The sequence below is a fragment of the Mirounga leonina genome, unplaced genomic scaffold, assembly GCF_011800145.1.
Source record: "Mirounga leonina isolate KUSES-001 unplaced genomic scaffold, KU_Mleo_1.0 Mir_128, whole genome shotgun sequence".
NCBI classification, from domain to species: domain Eukaryota; kingdom Metazoa; phylum Chordata; class Mammalia; order Carnivora; family Phocidae; genus Mirounga; species Mirounga leonina.
The window spans coordinates 626762-647697 of NW_023270320.1; the positions used below are offsets into that span (position 1 = coordinate 626762).

The following is a 20936-nucleotide window of genomic DNA, read 5'->3' on the forward strand; positions in this document are numbered from 1 at the left end:
CAGCAGAAGGAAACAAACAAAATCATTATTTCACACTGGATTATACTTCATTCCTGTCTTTTAATCTAGCACAGTTTGGGGATCTGAACCTTTTTTTCTTGTTGACTGTATTATTTATAATAATATTCATATCATGTTATTGTTTACTAATATAAACCATGTAAACATCATTTTTAGTAGTAATATAATTTAGTTATTGTTGAATATTCTGGTTATTTCCAATATTATTCTAAGTAGATTCTTACCATTGACAACTGGCTAATTAATATTATTCAGAATGTAACCAAAATATAAGCCTCCAAAGACCCAAATGAAACTTCCATGAAGTCACTGATATTTTTCTATTTTGTTCACTGCAGTATCCTCATGCCACTGAGATACTCAGGAAGCACAAATATTGAACTGCAAGGCCTGTTCAAGAGGGCATAAAACTCAGTTGCATGTAATGAGCAAGGAGAATTTTTACAGTCAGCAAACTGCCTTCCTCATATATGGGGTGCAGGATGGAATCAGAACCCAAGGATGCCAGGATAGCACTGGAGCTGAAGGAAAGTACAGTCTTGAGCTAAAGAGGTGACCTGAAGGGGTCCTTACCCATACACAAAAGTAAAAATTGAAAGCAAATACTATGAGGAACTGAATCTCTCCTAATATAGAAAAGTTGGTAAGTATCCACATGGCATTCAGGTGGGCAACTAAAGCTAGCCAGAAAGGCTTAGTAAGCCATACTTATATAATCCTCTATCTTATAAACTCTTTTATTTGCTATTTCTATTTTCTTTCCTTCTTTCAGTAAAGATTCTCTTAAAAAATTCTCGTATTAACTACGTTAATGTAAAATGTAATTTCACCTCTCTGTAGGGATCAATAAGGGCATCCATGAGCTAGATGGCAGGGAATCGAGACCAGAACAACTCTAGACCCAGCCTCAACAACAGAGCACATCTGCTCAGCAAAAAGGATGGAAGGGAATAGAATTTCTTTTAGAAACTGTCTCCCCCATTGGCTTGTGTATCAATATGCTGTCCTGGTTGTGGTTCTACCTCTTCTGCCATGTTTCTGTCGCCGTGGCTTGTTACAGTTCTTCTGCCCTTGAATTATAGTTAGTATCAAGAATTCTAGGTAGTTCTCAGCTCACTGCTCTTCTCACTTAGCGTTCTCTGCCTTCTAAAATGCAAGAGCTTGGGCGCCTGGGTGGCTCAGTTGGTTAAGCGACTGCCTTCGGCTCAGGTCATGATCCTGGAGTCCTGATCGAGTCCCACATCGGGCTCCCTGCTCGGCAGGGAGTCTGCTTCTCCCTCTGACCCTCTCATGCTCTATCTCATTCTCTGTCTCAAATAAATAAATAAAATCCTTAAAAAAAAAAAGAAGAAAAGAAAAAAAAATAAATAAAATGCAAAAGCTTGGGGCACCTGGGTGGCTCAGTCAGTTAAGCGTTTGCCTTCGGCTCAGATCATGATCCCAGGGTCTGGGGATCGAGTCCCGAGTCTGCTTCTCTTCTCCCTCTGCCCGACCCCTGTTCCTTCTCTCTCTCCCTCTCAAATAAATAAATAAAATCCTAAAAAAATAAATAAAATGCAAGAGCTTGGAATAAATATTGATCATCCAAAAGACAAACTGGTATGGTGGCAAAAGTATCCTAAATGAGTTAATACATATAAAGTGCCTAAAATGGCACCCAGCACATGGGAAACAGTATGAACCAGCTGATATTACTATCACTACTAGGAATCTGTCTTTGCTCCATTACTTACTGATATTTTTCTATTTGGGGCAAATAATTTTGTCTCTCTGAGCCTCAAACTTTCACCTATTATTTTAAAAAAACTCATTACAAGTCAAACTTTTTTTCCAGTCTTTTGTACTCACTAAATAAAAATTTGCAAATAATTTTGGGCAAACAATTTTGGGCAAATAATTTTGTCTCTCTGAGCCTCAAGCTTTCACCTAGTATTTTAAAAAAACTCATTAAAAGTCAAACCTTTTTTTCCAGTCTTTTGTACTCACTAAATAAAAATTTGCAATTAATTTTGATTCATGATTCAAACAATAATGTAGGTGAGCAAGATGTTTACCTCACAAGGTTGCTATAAGATTAAAATTATAGGGGCACCTGCTTGGCTCAGTCAGTTAAGCATCTGCCTTCGGTTCAGGTCATGATCCCAGGGTCCTGGGATCGAGTTCCACATTGGGCTCCCTGCTCACTAGGGAGTCTGCTTCTCCTTCTCCCTCTGCTCCTCCCCCGTTCATGCTCTCGAACTCTCTCGTGCGCGCTCTTTCTCTCTCTCAAATAAATAAATAAAATCTTAAAAAAAAAGAATTAAAATTAGAAAGGTCACATGAAAGAGTAACTGAAAACTAGAAAATGGTATTTGAAAGTAGGGCTCTACACTGGTAATTCCACATGTCCAGACCCAACATCTCTCCTGAGCTTTAGTCCACCTGACATAGAGACCACTATAAATAAAAAGAGAAAGATATCAATGATTTAGTCAATTCAGAAGAAACTGCCAATCAGCCAAACCAGACATCTGGGGCAGGGTCTAGACTTGGACTGTGGTAACAGAAAAAGGAAAGAAAACAGGAGAACTCTAGACCAGTTTGTATCCTTTTAATTACAAACGTGAAGGAAGCCAAACACAGAAGAAATCTTACCAAGGAGAGGTAAAGGTCTGGAGGCTACATTCCTGTCAACCTATGATATATGAGAAACTTAGGTTAATGACAACATAACGAGAAAACAAATACAAAGTAGACCACAGCTAGAAGCAGTTCTCATATAACAGAGTTAGCTGGCATGGGGGGTGGGGTGGGGAGGTGTCTCAGGACGAGTCTAGAAGAGATGTGTGTCTCACGTGACAAATGCAAAGGAAGAGCTTTGTATGATGGGCTCACTTGAGTCTATATGCTCCAGAGAGCCCCTGAGCGTTGCGCCTCGTGCTTCTCCACAGACAGTCGCCACAGCACTGCCAAGAGTAAACCATGCATTACATATCCACATTATTTCACCACGCCAACCCCCTGCCTTCTCGCTTTGAAAGGCATTACCAGGAAGAAGGAAACCTGGCCTGAGGAAACATTCTCTCTTTCCTGGGACCCTGTATGGGGTCTCAGGCAGCCTCCTCTGGAACTGTGCCTACCAGCCCTGGAAAGTTGGGTCTGTCCAGAGAAGCAGACAAAAAGCAGAGTCGACAATTTCTAACTATCTGACAGATGTCTCACGTTACATATTCAACATGTCAAAATCATAGTGATCACCTTCCCTGAAAACCTAGCTTCTGAGAGAGAATTCCTACTTTGATGTTAACATTAACCTCCCGTCACATGTCCCCATATCTTTAGTCTCCAGACTATAACTCGTTTCTTAAAGTCTTAAGCATCTATCCCTTCATTTATATTATTACTATCACTTCTCTAGAGCATCCTACCCACCTCAACATGAATTCATATCCTCGAATACACTCTAAGTAATTTTGCCATATTAATCTTCCTAAAGCACTTTTCTGATAGCATTATTGCCACCACAATCCCATTAAATGCTTCCCCTTCCCCCAAAAAACAAAACAAATCTTAAAACAAATTCCCAGTGTGACTAAATTAAAGATGTAATTCTTGAACTCAGGAGTCAGCAAACCTTTTCTGTAAAGGACTAAATAATAAATAGTTTAAGCTCCATGGGCCATAAGATCTCTACGCAAATATGCGACTCTGCCCTGGTAGCAAAAACAGCCACAGACGAGAGTAAATTAATCCATGGCTGTGTAAAACTAGTATACAGTTATTCCCTCTTTTCCAACTATGTCTTCCTCATTACTCATGTCCCCACTCAAAATCTACCTCTCACTGAGGTCCGCCATGCTTAACCCAATTCCGTGATCATCCCCTCCCTTTTACTCTTAAAACATATACTCCCTGTACTTTTCTTTGGGTCCTTATATTTTCATGATTTCATACTGCCTTCCCCACTTACTTTTTATCTCAAATTTTCTATATGCTAGATAACTATCACACTGTAAAAGTTAAGGTATTCATTAATTCTTTACTAGGATGATGACAATGTTAAGTTACAAGGCAATCCATGGATATATGGACCCAAAACAATTTTCACCACTCCCCTTATTTATAAAGATTACAGCAAGTGATCCCTATGTAGTAAATACATAATTTTTCTAAATGGAAAAAAGAAACAAAGTATAAATTGATCCCTTTGGCCTTTCCATTATGAGGTATATCTTGCAAAAAACAATGACAATATAGATTCAGTAACCGAACTACTTAAAAGAGGTTATTTTACAATAAATACCTTATTAGTGTTGTTGATTTAGGATAATAGTTATATTTGTAGGACTATAAAAATATAATCCTTAAACTTATTTTTCTGTTCCCCAAGTCTCAGAGAAGTGGTTCTTAATTTTTTGGTATCATGGACCTCTTAGAGAAAGCTATGGACCCTCTCCCAATAAGAAACATTCAGAGGGACATTTATATAAACTCTGCATAAAATTTCTGGGGAGCTCACAGACCCTCTAAAGTTAAGAAATCCTCTCACAGAGGGTTTCATGTTAGACATTCACAGCTCTCACTTATCTAAGAAAGTTTACTTTTAGTTCATTCAAAGAAATTTCAATGCACCAAAGGATCTGGCAATATTTTTTTTTTTACATTGTCAAAGAACAGACTAGTATACCCAAATCAGAAGATGTCAAAGATCATAAACAGTGGAAATGGAAAAATTTATAGTTACAAGCAAATGGGTGGGAGGGGAGAGAAGAAATATCAGCAATGACTTGCAGATTTCAATTTCAGTTCACCGCTTGCTAAGAAAGCTCAAATGGCCTGGAGACACCTCCACCACACCCAGGTTTCCTCAGGCCAACACAGGTTACTGCTAAACCTCAAACATCAGAAGTGGAAGTTTCATAGCCTAAAACAACTCAGGAAAAACTGTCATTAGCAACTAATTGTAAAATATCTCTTTAAAACAAATTCAGAGATAAAAATGAGTTCCTAAGTATCAGTAGAATAACATACTGTGAATACAAAAGAAGATAAATAAAACACACAATAATATTCATGACACATAGTGGCTGAATTTTAATTTTCTTTCACTTAGTCTTTTTTTATAGGACAAATTCATTAAATGTATTGCTAGATAGGATTTAATTTTTATGTCTTTTGCACTCGGCACATGAGAATGAGAGCAAAATCACAAAAATCTAAATTTTAAGATTCAAACATAAAATAATTAAAATCAAACTATCTGTAAAAGTAATCCACCTTGAACATAATAGGTAAATTGATAAATGTGGAATTTCAAAAATAGCCAAATTCCAGTCAAGGTAACAAGGTGTAGTCTTAAGTCTCATTTAGTGAAAGAAAAACCTGTAAATAAATTAGTGCCTTTCAGAGTAACTGATTCAAAAGCCGAGGCAGACTCTGAAGTACAGAGGGGACCCTCAAAGAAATGGATAGTCAATCAGATTGAAAGGGATTAAATAAAGCTTCTCAGGACAGACATCAAATCACAACCTTCTGAACTGGTATTAAAGGCATCATACCTTCATTCACCTCTCCACTTGAGTCAGTGTTCTACTGTTCTCCACAACACCACTCGCATCTTCTCCCACAACAGAACGTTCTCCCCATTCTTTTCCATATATTCAAATACTACCTATCCTTTAAGACACGGAACACATTAGCATCCCTCCAAGAAGCCTCTGATTACTACTTCATACGCTGCTCTGTTCTCTCCTCTCCTCCATACAATATGATGACCACATATCCCTGATTTCCCACGCTGCTCCTGACCTCGACAGTCTGTCTCCTTTTAAGAGTGTATGTCTGTCTCTAGCAGGATCTTTAACATGGAATTAGTCATCTGTTCATGAGATTTAAACCAATTATCTGGAACTTAAATACATCATCTTCTATTTAATGGCTCCAAGCATGAATATCGTCTTGCTTACAAGTTCATCAGCTTCTTGTAAACAGTGATCAGCAGTATTAGGTACATAGCAAACACTCAATAAATATTTGTAGATATTATTTAAATGTATTAAACAAGAGAAACTTCTTTCCTGCTCCTACTTTCTTCTCTTATTTTTAATTACCTAGATATAAGAACCAAAGTTATACAAATCTCAGTTCTCAGCAAATTTTAGGGAACTTGCCATCACAAAGAATCTCTAGTCATTTTTCCTTTAAAAAGAACACGGTCTCAAGCATCTTTTAAAAATTCTCTTCATTTTCACCAGGACTAACTCAAAGTTCACCAACGCTAGTTGTTCCAAGGACAACTAAAAAGACCATATTTTAAATATTTAACAATCTGTCATCAAAAGGGCAAACTCTCTAAAGTGCTTTTCCTAGTACAGTTAGTTGGGTTTTACATTGAGCCATCCCTGTTCATTTGCTAGGGCCGCCCTCATAACCAACAGAAACATTTTTGTAAAATTATTTGCAAGTCTCCTGATATACTGAAATAAACTTATCTATTCCTTAAGATTTGACCCTGGCCTTGTTAACACCACTGTCTTATCAAGTGAATGAATACTGACTAGATACTCCAATATATCAGCAGTACAGACACAACAAGGAAAAAAAATTGTTGGGGGAAAGCACAGATAATGTATCAATGGATGAAAAGGTGCTTGGTCTTATTCACTGCTATTTTGTATCTTGCCAAGAAATCACTAATTCTACAATGCTGAAAGCAAATAGATCTTTTAATTTATGTTTCAATGTTTTTATGTATTTTTTACTTCAATCGTATTCCTGGCATTATAATTTCCCTTTGGATTAGAAAGGTTTGGTTGTTGAAGTTACACTGCAAGGAAAAAGGGGCAGGCTGGATGCTCCAATCATAATGGATAAAGAATTTAGACATTTCAGTATCCTGAGACACAGAAGACTGCCCCATCAAGAGTTTGCTTTCTTCCTAAGTTAATGGCCCTGTCATCAGCACCCTAATGCTACCAATGGAAAGGAACATGCATTAAATTATCTGATGCCTTAGGCCATATCTTCTTTCCTCCCAAAGGAAAATACAAGGAGGTACTGCACTGCATCAACACCTGTCAAAAAATAATGAACTACATAAGACCTAAAAAATCATACAGACCAACATAAAAATATTTTAAGTGGAAAAATTATGCCTTCAAATTATACACAACAGTCCAATATGTGAGACAGATAAAAGAGGGGATGCCTTTGGTTGACTGGGGTGGGGCATGGACTCATACCACTATCTCCTCATTCCCCAAAACCTCAGGGAAACAGAAAGATTTTGGTTTCAAGATTTAAAAAAAAAAAATTTTTAAAGTGAACCCAAAAAGTTAAATAGTTTATCCAATATCATACTACCAATTAATGACAAAGTCAGGGGTGCCTGGGTGGCTCAGTCGGTTAAGCCTCTGCCTTCGGCTCAGGTCATGATCCCAGGGTCCTGGGATCGAGCCCCACATCAGGCTCCCTGCTCAGCGGGAACTCTGTTTCTCCCTCTGCCTGCTGCTCGCCCTGCTTGTGCTCTCTCTCTTTGTCAAATAAATAAATAAAATCCTTTAAAAAAAAAATGACAAAGTCAGAATTACAGTCCACTTTCATGTTGACTGGCAACTGGGGGTACAGTGACACCCCACTCTGATTCTCTGTAGAAACATAGGATATTGTGGGAAGACCTACGCTCTGAAGTCACACTCAAGTTGGCACGCCAGTCCCATGCCTTACCTTGCTGTGCAACCTAAGGTTAAATTATTTAAATCTCGGTGAGTCTCATCTATGAAATAACCCAGGAGGTGGGGAGACATTAATATCAAGAAGATTCTTGTGAGGTTTAAACTAATATAAAAATTTTCTAGTAGAGTATATGTTACATAATAAACGTGTAAAAATGTTCACTCGGGATTGAACCCAAAAAATTTAAGAAAAATATCCTACTCACGTTATTACCAGCCTGTATCATAATTATAACAAGCGCAGCAACCAAAAACCTATCAGTTAAGGAACAATTTAGGATGTTCCACATTAATCTTTCAATTATTACATCTCCAATAATACTGACTTCTTTGGAAGTTTTTGCAAAATTTATATACAAGGAAAAAAAAATAGCACCCCAGATTGGGTTTCATATGTTATTTTAATGCATCTTATATTCAGACAGTATTATTATCAACAACCTACCAAAATGTCCATCTGAGGGTATAGTTGGTTAACTTTCTATTTCAAAAACCTCAGTGTTTTTTTGCCATAAAAAGTCAAAATCTTTAATTTCGTAACATCATAATGAGATTAAGACACAACAGATTTAAGACATATTTGTACACCACTGGAATTTTTATAAACCTCCAGAATAGATTAGGCAGAAAGAACAAAAGAATACTAAATGACCTCCAAAACAATCTGCAAGAAATCTGCCTGCAGGAAAAGCAAACAGAACTTGAGAACCTCTACTGAAAGTGTTCCACACTGTGTCCACCAGAGGGCAGTGTTGTCTCACTAGTAACAGAACTGCGGGAACAATTTAAAACTCAGGAATAAAATTCTGTATTTTCAAAATATTTCTTTCCAAGCTTTTGGGGGAAAAAATATCTACTCATTGAAGGAAAACCTAGAAATCTGCCACTATGTATCTGTAATTAGGTTAAAATGATATCATAAAAGATGGTCCAGTTTTCAAAATCATTTTGTGCCTATGAATTAAACTTCTAGGTAAAGGATTATCCTAAAAGGAACAAAGACTCACCATGTCCAGTTCCACCTAGCCAAGCTCGCTGCAGTTCTGACCAGTCCCTCATCCTCACTCAGCCTGATGCTCTAAAGCTCAAGAAGGTGGTGGACAGTGGCAGGTGGAATAACGTTTCATCACATATTTTAAACCATCTCATAATACTTAGGGCACACTAGTCCTTGTATGAAATATCTATCCCACCATACCCATAAAAATATTCTCACTTAGCAGTAAATATACCCATAATTTTAGCTTGAGAGAGTCAGTCACTATCCTGTCCCAGTGACAAAAGCCCAGTGTGGGCTGCTAAGGGTTTAGGGGCACAGAATATGCAGACCACTTCTAGGTCATTTCAGGAGAATAGCAACCATCTACCCTGAGTCACAGGATCAAGAGGTTTAATCTAAACAACTTGACACATACACTTGTACACATCTGTACATCTGTCTATACACACACACATTTCTCTTTTATTGCATTCAGTTAACTCCTAATTTCTAGTTACTTCAGTCTTGATCTTACTAGATTCATCTACGGCAGGAATTACTCCCTTATTATTAAAATCCCTTCTGTCTTGTTTCCCAAATACCTTTCTGTTCTGATTTTCCTCAAACACCACTCTCTCAGCCTGCCCTTTATTTTCTTTTTCTTCCAAGTGCCATCTTTTCATTTTGCACATGCTTCCTGGGCAATCCTACCCACCACCTCCAGAATGTCTTCTCTCTGGCCCAGACCTGTATGCCCACCTGCCCACCGGATGTCTCCATCTGAGTGTGCCACAGGCCTCTCAAACTCAACACGTCCAAATGTCACCGTTCTTATTCTTACCCCCACCTTCTCCTCCTTCGAAACTGTGCCTTGTTGGGGCACCTGGGTGGCTCAGTCGTTAAGCGTCTGCCTTCGGCTCAGGTCGTGATCCCAGGGTCCTGGGATTGAGCCCTGCATCAGGCTCTCTGCTCAGCAGGAAGCCTGCTTCTCCCTCTCCCACTCCCCCTGCTTGTGTTCCTGCTCTCACTCACTCTCTCTGTCAAATAAATGAACAAAATCTTTAAAAAAAAAAAAAAAAAGAAAGACACTGTGCCTTGTCGAAAAGCACCACCATCTACGCAGCCGCCCAAGCAGACGCCACTCAGGGCCTCCCTCTTCTTCCTTTCCACATCCGTTCAGCAGCCAGCAGTGGTACCACACTCTCTGCAGGAAGCCTCTTCCCTCCGGTCTCCACTGCCTCAGTCCCTTCGTCCTCACAAGTCCCTTGCATTCCTATACGACTCTGCAGCCGAGACACTGGCCCATTTGTCCTCCTCCCTTACTAACAGAACTCCCAATTTTTAGCTGGACACATGGCCACCTGGAATAAAGATCACGTTTTCGGCATTCCCCTTGTAAATACGGCACCACATTATAAACGATGAGCTCCAGCTGAGAGTGTTCTGTGGTCCTGTCTGCCCAATATCTTTAAATTACATAGAGCAGGGCGCCTGGGTGGCTCAGATGGTTAAGCGTCTGCCTTCGGCTCAGGTCATGATCTCAGGGTCCTGGGATCGAGTCCCGCATCAGGTTCCCTGCTCAGTGCAGAGCCTGCTTCTCCCTCTCCCTCTGCTACTCCCTCTGCTTGTGCTCTTCTGTCTATCTCTCTGTCAAATAAATAAATAAAATCTTTAAAAAAAATAAAATAAAATAAAAAAATAAATAAATTACATAGAGCACATGCCCCTCTACCACTGTAATGCTCCTCCTGCACCTTCCAGCTCTCAAGGAATATGGCAGAGCTCAAGCAACCACATCAGAAGATGAGAAATGTTCAAAAGATAGCAGACCAAAGAGTCCAAAGGAGTCAGGATCATCTGACTCTGTGGAATCAGCATCTGAGCTCTAAATCATCGGGCCGGATTCCTTCCATGGAAAAGAAGAGTAAACTTTTATTTTGTCTAAGCCACTAGTGTGTGCGTGTGCGTGTTTGTATGTGCGTGTACCTTCCTAACATGGTACACCACCTCCAAACTCACCTTTCCTTAACTGCACCCCAATCTCTATGCTACTTCCTATAAATCCCAAATGTGAAAAATCAGCCCATTATTTTAAAAAATCTGTACTATCTATACTCCTTAGCATGTCATGTAAGACAGTTCACAACCTGGCTCTTGCCTTCCCCATTCTCCCCCCCCTTCCTCCCATGTTGACGCTCCTTGTTCTGAACAAGCCGTGTTCACAGTAACACATCTTTACATACGCTCCTTCCCCTGTCGAAAACATCTTTCTTCCCAGCACCCGCTCCGCCTCATCCTCAAAAACCCTGCTCGGATAATCACCTCTCCTAGAAGCCTTCCCTCCAGTCGATCTTAGGTGTGCTTCCAATCGCCTCCCAAATCTCACTGTTCTTCCTTCCATTATAGCAAGTCGCATATTGTGTTACAATCATCGTATTATTTGTCTGTTTCCCCCACTGGTCTTCAGTCAGACTCTATGCTTTATTTCTGTATCTCCAGCCTAGCAACTATAGATATTTATTATATGTTGAAAAAATAAATACCCAGAAGTGCCTTTACTTGCCTTGAAGGAAGTTTTTGGCATCTGGTACCCAGCACAAATGAAAATCCAGGCTTCCTGATTCTTCGCCCAGGCCTGTTTCCAATACATCAGCATTTCCCCAGCTATGTTCCGATAACATCCATGTAGGGAAGTTAATAATGTTAATAACATGTGGGTTTCCAGCCACTCCAGACGACTTTCAGTTCCACTAACCTGTCAAAGTTCTTCCACCTTGTCTCCCAACCCTGCTGGCTACCTTCTGCCTGGAAGCTCTTCTCCCTCAGCCTCGCCCTCCGTCCGGACCCCACCCTCCATCCGTGAGCCCCCACCACCAGCTCCTTCCCGGGGAGGACTCTCTACTCTCCCAATACTTTCAAAATCCTCTACACTTTGGCTGAACATTATCCTGAAACTCACGAGTCTCTACAATTTCCTTTATTCTTTCTAAAAATAAAGGTTTCGCCTCTCAAAATTTTTGAGCACTTACCTTTCCTGTTTTTCCAAGATTACCTAGAGTGGATCTGTACTTTATCTGTAAATCTGCTCAGCCTCTCAGGACACAATCCCTCACAGTTGAAATTCACGTAGAAGGAGCGAGTTGAGCTCTTCCTGGGCTTTTGCTTCTTAGCACTGTTTGCTCTACCATTTCCAACAAGGCAACTGCTTTCAGTGATAGGACAAACGCAACCAAGCAGGAGTTTTGTATCTCCACTTTATCTCAGAAATCTCTTAACATGACCTCCCGCACCCTTAGAAAGGAGCAAATCCTTCCCTTGTCCTCTTGTCAGATGCCACATAGTTACTGCACTCACCCCTCAAGAGCAGGACCGCTCACAGTGCAATCTGAGAACCACCTGGGTCTGAATCATCTAGGGCATTCAATACAGTACTAGATGTTCAGGTCACACACCAAAATCAGAATTACTGGAGTGAAGTTCAAGAATCCAAACTGGTTTTTCAGCTTTACTGAGATATAACAGACAGTAAAATTATAAGATTTTAAAATGTACAAGGTGATATTTTATATATGTATACACTGTGAAAGGAAGTATTTGAGTTTTTAACAAGCATTCCAAGCATCCAAAGTGCCAATATATCTCTGCTAGCAAGGCAGGACAGGGCTGGACAAAACAGGGGCCACAGAATCCTCCGAAACTGTCACCTGAAGCCTGAAGCAGCTGCCTTCATTCTTCCTAAGTATATAATACAAAGACTATCATCTAAGTATGTCATGAAGTGGGAAAGGTTTGTAGAGTTCCTAGAATTTGTAGAGAACAATTAAATTAGTATTTCTAGGGGAGATTCACAATGATGATTTTCAAAACTGCCACAGGGCAATCTGATATGCTTAAGAACCACTGCTTTAAAATAGCAATTCTTGGGGGGCCTGAGTGGCTCAGTCGGTTAAGCAGCCGACTCCTGATTTCAGCTCAGGTCATGATGATCTCAGGGTCTCGAGATGGAGCCCTGCAGGGGGCTCTGAGCTCAGTGCAGCGTCAGCTTGAGATTTTCTCCCTCCCCCTCTCGAACCCCCCACTTCCTCCCCCTCTGCCCCTCCCCCTACTTGCCTGGTGTTCTCGCTCTCAAATAAATAAAATCTTAAAAAAAAATTAGCAATTCTCAACTTCGTAAGAGCAAAAATGCCTTTAATTTTGTAACAAATATTTTACAATGCCTCCTCTATTATCATAAATTGACATTCAAAAATAATATAACCTGACTAAATATAAATTCAAACTAATCAATAATTTATGGAATGTAGTACATTCAGCAGTTTACTAAATGCAGTACAAAAAATTAAAATGATTTTCATTAGGTAAATGATTAGGTTAGTCAGACGCTTGCTTGCACCTAAATACAGAGTCCCCCGGATGGCAAGGCTCGAGCACAGATAACAGGTGTGTAGAGCTGATGACTCAACGGCATGAACACCACCTGTGGGACATGGTATTTTGAAATGGTGAACAATTTTTAGTAAACTTCCGAACTAAGTAAAATCTTCCCTTGGTTCACATGATAGTTATAGTCCTAGGAAATGCAGTGATATTTAAAATAATGCAAAAAACATTTTGTTTAGATGTCCTAAGTCCAGGGGCACCTGGGTGATTCAGCTGGTTAAGCGACTGCCTTCAGCTCAGGTCACAATCCTGGAATCCTAGGATCGAGCCCCGCATTGGGCTCCTGGCTCAGCAAGGAGCCTGCTTCTCCCTCTCCCTGCTGTTCCCCCTCCTTGTGCTCTGTCAAATAAATAAATAAAATCTTAAGAAAAAAAAAAAAAGAATTATTCAGCTTCTTCCTCACACATAAGCAAAAAATAACTTAACATGATCACAGACCTAAATCTAAGAGTTAGGACTATAAAACTTAGAAGACAATATTAGGAGTAAATCTTCTTGACCTTAGATTAGGCACAAGCTTCTTAGATAGGATACTAAAAGCACAAGCAACAAAAGAACAGATAAATTGGACTTGACCAAATTTCAAAATTTTGTGCTGCAAATGATACTATCAAGAAAGTAAAGACAATCCACAAAATGTGAGAAAATATTTTCAAATAATGTACCTATATACAGAATATACAAAGAACTCTTAAAACTCAATCATAAAAAGACAAACCAATTAAAAACTGGGCAAAGAATCTGAATAGACATTTCCCCAAAGAAGAAATAAATAAGCCAATAAGCATATGAAAAGATGATCAGCATCATTAGTCATTGAGGAAATGCAAAACAAAACCACAATGAGATTCTACTTCACATCCACTAGAATGGATATAATAAAAAAGATAATTGTAAGTGTTGACTAGAATGTGGAGAAATGAGAACCCTTGTACACAGTTGATGGGAATATAAAATAGTACAACCACTATGGAAAAAAATTTAGAAGTTCCTCAAAAGGTTTAACATAGAATCACCATATGATCTAGCAATTCTAGGTACAGACCCAAAAGAAATGAAAACATACACCCACACAAAAACCTATACGTAAATGTTCACAAAACCATTATTCATAATAGCCAAAAAGTGGAAGCAACCCAAATATCCATCAAATGATGAAGAGATAAATAAAATGTAGTCTTATCATATAATATTATTCTGCAATTTTTTTATTATGGAATGAAGTAGTGATACATGCTACAGCATGGATGAAAACAACACAGTAAGTAAAAAAAAAAAACCTAATCACAAAAGACCACATATTATATGATTCCAGTTATTTGAAGTGATTAGAATAAGCAAATCTATAGAGACAAAAAATAAATTATTGGTTGCCTACTGAAGCGAGGAGGAGATATAGAGTGACTGCTGGGGCATGCAGTCTTTTCTTTTTAGGATGATGAAAATATTCTATCTTAACTGGGGTGATGTACGTACAACTCTGTGAACATACTAAAACCACTGAATTTTACATTTTAAATGGGTTAATTATGTGGTATTATAAGATATATCTCAATAAAGCTATTAAAAAGCAATACCACTTCTGGGTATATCCAAAGGAAATGAAAAAATTATCTCAAAGTGATATCTGCACCCCCATGCTCACTTGCAGTATTTACAGTAGCCAAAACATGGAAAGAACTGAAGTGTTCATCAACAAATAAATGGATAAAGAAAATGCGGTATATATAATGGAAGGAAGGAGATCTGCCATTTGCAACAACACGGATGGACCTTAACAGCATTATGCTAAGTGAGACAGAGACAAGTACCACACATCATCTCACTTTTATGTAGAATCTAAAAAAGTCAACTCCTAGAAACAGAGTAGACTGGTGGTTACCAGGGGCTAAGGGATGGGAAATGAGGAGATGTTGGTCAAAGGGTATAAACTTGCAGTTAAAAAAATGAGTAAGTTGTGGGGATATAAAGTACAGCATGGTGACCACAGTTAACAATACTGTACTGCATAGTTGAAATTTGCTTAGAGAGTAGATCTTAAATGCAATCATCGCAAACAAAAAAAAAAAAGAAGAGAAAGAAATAGTAACTATGTGAGGTATGGATGGTGCTAATTAAATGTCGTAATCACTTCACAATATATACATATATCAAGTAATCACACTGTATACCTTAAAGTTACACAAAGTTATTTGTCAATTATATGTCAATAAAACTGGAGAAAAAAGAATTATTTGGGCTTCTGGGTTATTGTGACAGACAAGGACACAAGTTTTCCTTCTCTCCTTTTCTAAGTCCTATTTAAATGAAAATAAATTTTCAAAAGAAAATAAATTTGTTAATGATGCTGAGAAAAAGAGGAACATTATTAAGCCAGAAATTTTAATGAGTTTGTCAGACTGAAAAGGATGGATGGGGTTATAATCACAGACAAAATAAAGCAGAAATCACAACCAAGACCCAATCCTGAAGGCTGCAGATATCCCCATGGTAAAGCCACAGAGAAGCTAAAAGCCCAGAGCTGACAGGTGTCCGTATCTAGAATGGGAGACAGATCAGATGTCACTGTGATTAACTGAAGAATTACCTACAAAACAGCTTCCTATGTTAGCCCCTCTCCCACCATCCTCCCTACCTAGAGGCTTGCTGGCATCAAAGCACTTAGCCAGAGTATAAAGGCAGCCCACCTACCTACCCCTGTACCAGTCCACAAATCTCAACTCACCAAGATAATCTTCTCAGCCCTTCTCTATTTACAAGGAAGAGGCCTGCTTGGGATGCACTCCACACACAGAGAAAAGTTCTAGCTATCTCTATTTGGGAATGCAGTCTCTTTCGTTTTAAGATTTTATTTATTTATTTGACGAGAGAGACACAGCGAGAGAGGGAACACAAGCAGAGGGAGTGGGAGAGGGAGAAGCAGGCTCCCCGCTGAGCAGGAACCCCAACGCAGGACTTAATCCCAGGACCCTGGGATCATGACCTGAGCCAAAGGCAGATGCTCAACAACTGAGCCACCCAAGCTCCCAAGGAACTCAGTCTTTTATTCATGTGTATGAATGGGGAAAAAAACAACTCCAACAGACATTTGAGGAAAAACAGTGGCTTCCAAGAGAAGCTCCAAGATTGAATAAAATAGAACTTACCCTGGATGAAGTAGAAATTACAGAAACAGAAGGTAATCTCAGAAAAACAATTTTATTCTAGTGAATTCTTTAGAGAGAGTCTCTAGACATAATAATGCATATATAAAAGAACAGGTTAAAATGGAAACTAAGTGATCAGAGATTGAGAAAGAAATTATAAATAGAATTATCAAAGTGAAACTTTTATTAGAAAGAATAGAAGGTAATATTTTAAAATAGGAGAGAAAAATTAAGAGACACTGATGATTAATCTATATTCTTTTTATTTTCTGTTAAGTTATATTTGGTTCTTGTTCAAATATGTATGTCCAATTTCACACTTTCCTCTTTCATCATAATGTCGTCTTTTCCCTTTTTTCTCTTTTAAACAAACCAATTTTACAATTTCAGAATATTCCACCTCTAGTTCTTTGGGTCTTAATTCCCTATTTGTTGTGAATGTTGACTTCCCCTCCTTCCATGCAAGTTCCTTCCTTTTTGCAATTTATACCATTTTATTGTGAGTTGATTAATGTTATGGATTACTGATTTATTTATTAATATGAGAGTTCTCTTATGTCCTGAGCTGTGAAATGATCCCTCAGTGGTTTTGCATTTACTTTGACAATAATTTGTGGGTTTTCCCTTGTCTGTGAAACTGAAAACTAAAGGATACCTCATTTAAAATGGAGTGGGGAGGCCAGAAGGGGAGCTCTCATGCCCTACTACTGGTCAACTGTAGACGCCAACAGGAAGGGAGGTATTGTGCTTTCCCAACAGGAAGAAGCCTACTTTACCATTCCAGCGGGAGAAAGGAAGAATTTCTGATTGTCCAGCAATAAGCTCAACCAATACCATGACTCAACCAATGAGAAACTGTCACCACCCTAAACTCTCACTTTCTTCCAATGGACTTCTGTTCAAAGCAGCCCCTCCCAACTTCCTTTTTCTCTATAAAGTAAGGTTCCTCTCCTTTGATCTTTGGACTTCTACCTTTTGCCATACTTTGCGTGTCCCAAATTACAATTCCTCTGCTATTCCTGAATAAACTGATTTTGCTGGTAAAATAACTGGCTCTTTTAAGGTCAACAAGTCCAACACCAGTTTTGTGTCAATTTCTAGAAATCATGTAAAGATACAGTTGGATCTCTACCCCCTCTGTGCTGCAACCTTGGGTTTCAGTTCCACTTGAGTGGCTTTCCCCCCCTCAGAGCTCTGGAAAATCGGTATATCAATCCCCAGTCCCTTTACCTCCTCCCTGCCCTCCACTTCATTCTAAAGCTCTAAACTACGCACCCTTGGGCAAGTTCTTTAATATTTCTGAAGTGCATTTCTTCACCTACTTACCTTAAAAATTAGTTTATAAATCAATAAAGAACATAGGAGTAAGATTTTGTCAACTTCTAAGAGTTAATATAAGAAGCCGATTCCCCTTCTTAGCATCCCACAGGCCCTTTTACTTCCTCACACACTCCCTAAGTCACTTGTTCTCCCTGTAAGTTGAGGACCAGAGTTTTACTCTTCTTCAAAGACTTTCTCAAGCATTTCTCCTTCCGGATTTTGATAAAAGACCAACTGACTGTGGTCATCTGATACTGCCTTACAAACACTTCAAAAAACATACTTTCCCAAAATGAAGCCACCCTTCTGTTAAAGTATACTTTATCTGACTAGTTTAGAAAAGCCATGCTGGTCATCTACGTGTGGCAACCTAAAGAGGAAAAGTGTGGTAAGTGGAAGTCTGAAAGGCATTGTCACCCAAACACTAATTAATACAGGCCTATGGTTAGCCCCCGTGAGGTTCCTATGATACCTCTTTCTATCTCTCTGAAGTTCAATGCAGCTCCATACGTATTCCAACAGCCGACTGGGATGGAAGACGAGAACCACAGCCTCATTAAGTCACAGCACAACTGAAGTCACACGTAGCCCAAAGCCTCTCAACAATCACCAACTACTGCTCTCGCCCTTGAGAAGCTCCTGAAAGCTGCAGCTCCCAGAAAGCAAGAGTGAACACAGAAACCAGAGAAGCACAGTTATCACTTTCCTTTTACTATATTGATGAACAAATAATGAGAATCTAGATCTTAATTCCAAGCCATCTTCCCACAATTCACATGTTCTCCTGTACCCCATCCAACACCCTAAGTCTTGTCACTGATTCAAAAATCCCTGCAATAAGCTATAGCGTGCAAATAGTCTTGACTTGTTTTCCCTAGAACCTCCCACCTACGACTCCTGTTAAGTCCCTGCTCAATGGCAAAGTCTAAGCCTTCTCTCCCTGTAGCAGCAAAACTTTCCTTGGGCCTAACTGAGGAATCACGAACCAAGTGACTTTACCTGATCTGAATATGTCATTATTAGGGTACCACCCCTCGGGCGATGGCACCTATTACTGGGGATGCATCCATTTCTCCAGCAGGCTGTTTCTGGAGCACCTAGTTTAAGTCACTTATTTAATTCACATTTTTAAAAAATATTTTATTTATTTATTTGACAGAGACACAGAGAGAGAAAGCACAAGCAGGGGGAGTGGGAGAGGGAGAAGCAGGCTTCCTGCCAAGCAGGGAGCCCGATGCGGGGCTCAATCCCAGGACTCTGGGATCATGACCTGAGCCGAAGGCAGAAGCTTAACTGACTGAGCCACCCAGGGGCCCCTAATTCACTTTTTTTTTAAGGAAAAAAAACCTTTGTGGGAAGAGGTATGTCTATCAATCAAATTAAAATAAAACACTGTCCTATTCTCTCTACTACCTTACCCTGTGGTATTCTGAATTTGGGCAGTGTTTTGATGACAGATGACTAGTCTATGTAAAGAAATTTCAATAGTGTTTTTGAAATGAAAAAAATATGCCATAATTTTCTGTAAAGATATGAGAAGAAAAAGATACGAAAAAGATACAAACTTGCATCTTACAACCCTCCTGTGGTAAGCAACAGCTTCTGCTGCTCTATTCCAACTTCCAGATCAATCCTTCTTGATTTTCTACTTCCTTTTGCACACCTGGATAATGTGCAAACTCTTTATCTTGCCTTAGAAGGCCCTACATGATTTTGCCCCTTTTTAAATGATTATCTTGCTAAACTTATCTCTCACTGAGATGCTTTGTTAACCAACCAGGCTAGTCTCCTTCCTGTCCTTCAAACAATTTTTATTTTCTGCCACCACACCCTTGCTCATACCATTCCTTCCGATCTGAAATGCCCTCCCCCAAAACCATACTAATCAGAACACTGGTTATTCTTTATGAAAAAGTTCAACTTCTATCCCCTCCATGAAGTCAGAGCTGAAAATGATTATTCCCTCCCTCTAGTCACTTACAGATCTGTTTTTCCCTGACCACAGAATAAGCTCCTAATGGAAGAACTGTATCTGTACTTCTTTGCATCCTCACAGTCCCCAGTACAGGTAACTACACATAGTAAGTGTTCTTTAAACGTATTTATTCAATGAATGCATACATACTTTCACACCTGCAGAGCAACATCACACTAGAAACAAATCATACTAACCATTTTTACCAAGGCAAATAAAAACAGGTTTAAAATGTCATTAAAATGTCATTCTGATTTGCCTCAGGTACACAGGTATACTCAAAACCTGTTAAGTAAGGAAGAACCAAACTCACCCACCAAGTCAGAGAACTATGCAGACACTTGATATTATTTCTACATAGTAAAGAAAAAATCATTTTTTATCAAAGTAAAAAAATAGCTTAATCAGCATAAAATCACAATGTGACATGCGAAGTTAGAGCAATGTCAAGAAGGAGTTTTTTGTGGGTTTTTTTGGGTTTTGTTTTGTTTCGTTTTGTTTGAGAAGGAGTTTTTTTGTTGTTTTGTTTTTTTAAGATTTTATTTATTTATTTGCGAGAGAGACAATGAGAGACAGAGAGCATGAGAGGGAGGAGGGTCAGAGGGAGAAGCAGACTCCCCGCCGAGCAGGGAGCCCGATGCGGGACTTGATCCTGGGACTCCAGGATCATGACCTGAGCCGAAGGCAGTCGCCTAACCAACTGAGCCACCCAGGTGCCCCTGAGAAGGAGTTTTAAATAGTCTTGGTTGAATCAGTACTTCCTGTCTGAGAAATAGTGAATAATGATTAAGTGCCCCAAACCTCAAGCCCAGAATAGTTAAATATTTATGCTGAATGATAAATAGCAAATTGGGGCACTCTAATAAAAGCAGAAAGATTTTTAAAAAATAATCAAGCTGGTTTATACTTCATTAAGAGTCCTCAACTAATGAAATATCTAATAAGTATTCATGATTAGGGCAAAAGAAATTCTTAAATGGCTGCAGATACACTACATTCTTGCTATCCCCAAATATTATGAGGTCCATCACATATTCCTATCTAACATAGAAGTCCAAAATGCAGTTATTATTTGATTTTTTTTCAACTGAACAACAACTACATTAGGTCAGATTCCTTGTCTACCCATAACAAAAATCAGCGTCAGACAGTGACAGAATCGAGGAGAGCCAGGACTGTACTTAAAACGTCAGGGACATGGTGGTGATGATGATGATGATGATTACAATAAATAACATCAGCAAACACTTTTATAGCACTTATTACATGCCGCATTTGGCTCTAAGATCTTTATATATGTCAATTTATTTAAAACCTTAAGAGAACTCCGAGACATGTGTAAC

General features: G+C 39.0%; 1 protein-coding gene across 1 annotated transcript in view; it reads right to left on the reverse strand.

The window, feature by feature from the left end:
* PSD3 (pleckstrin and Sec7 domain containing 3) overlaps positions 1–20936 on the reverse strand; it is a 522661-nt gene that overhangs the window by 434352 nt on the left and 67373 nt on the right. The gene's annotated exons all lie outside the window — the stretch shown is intronic.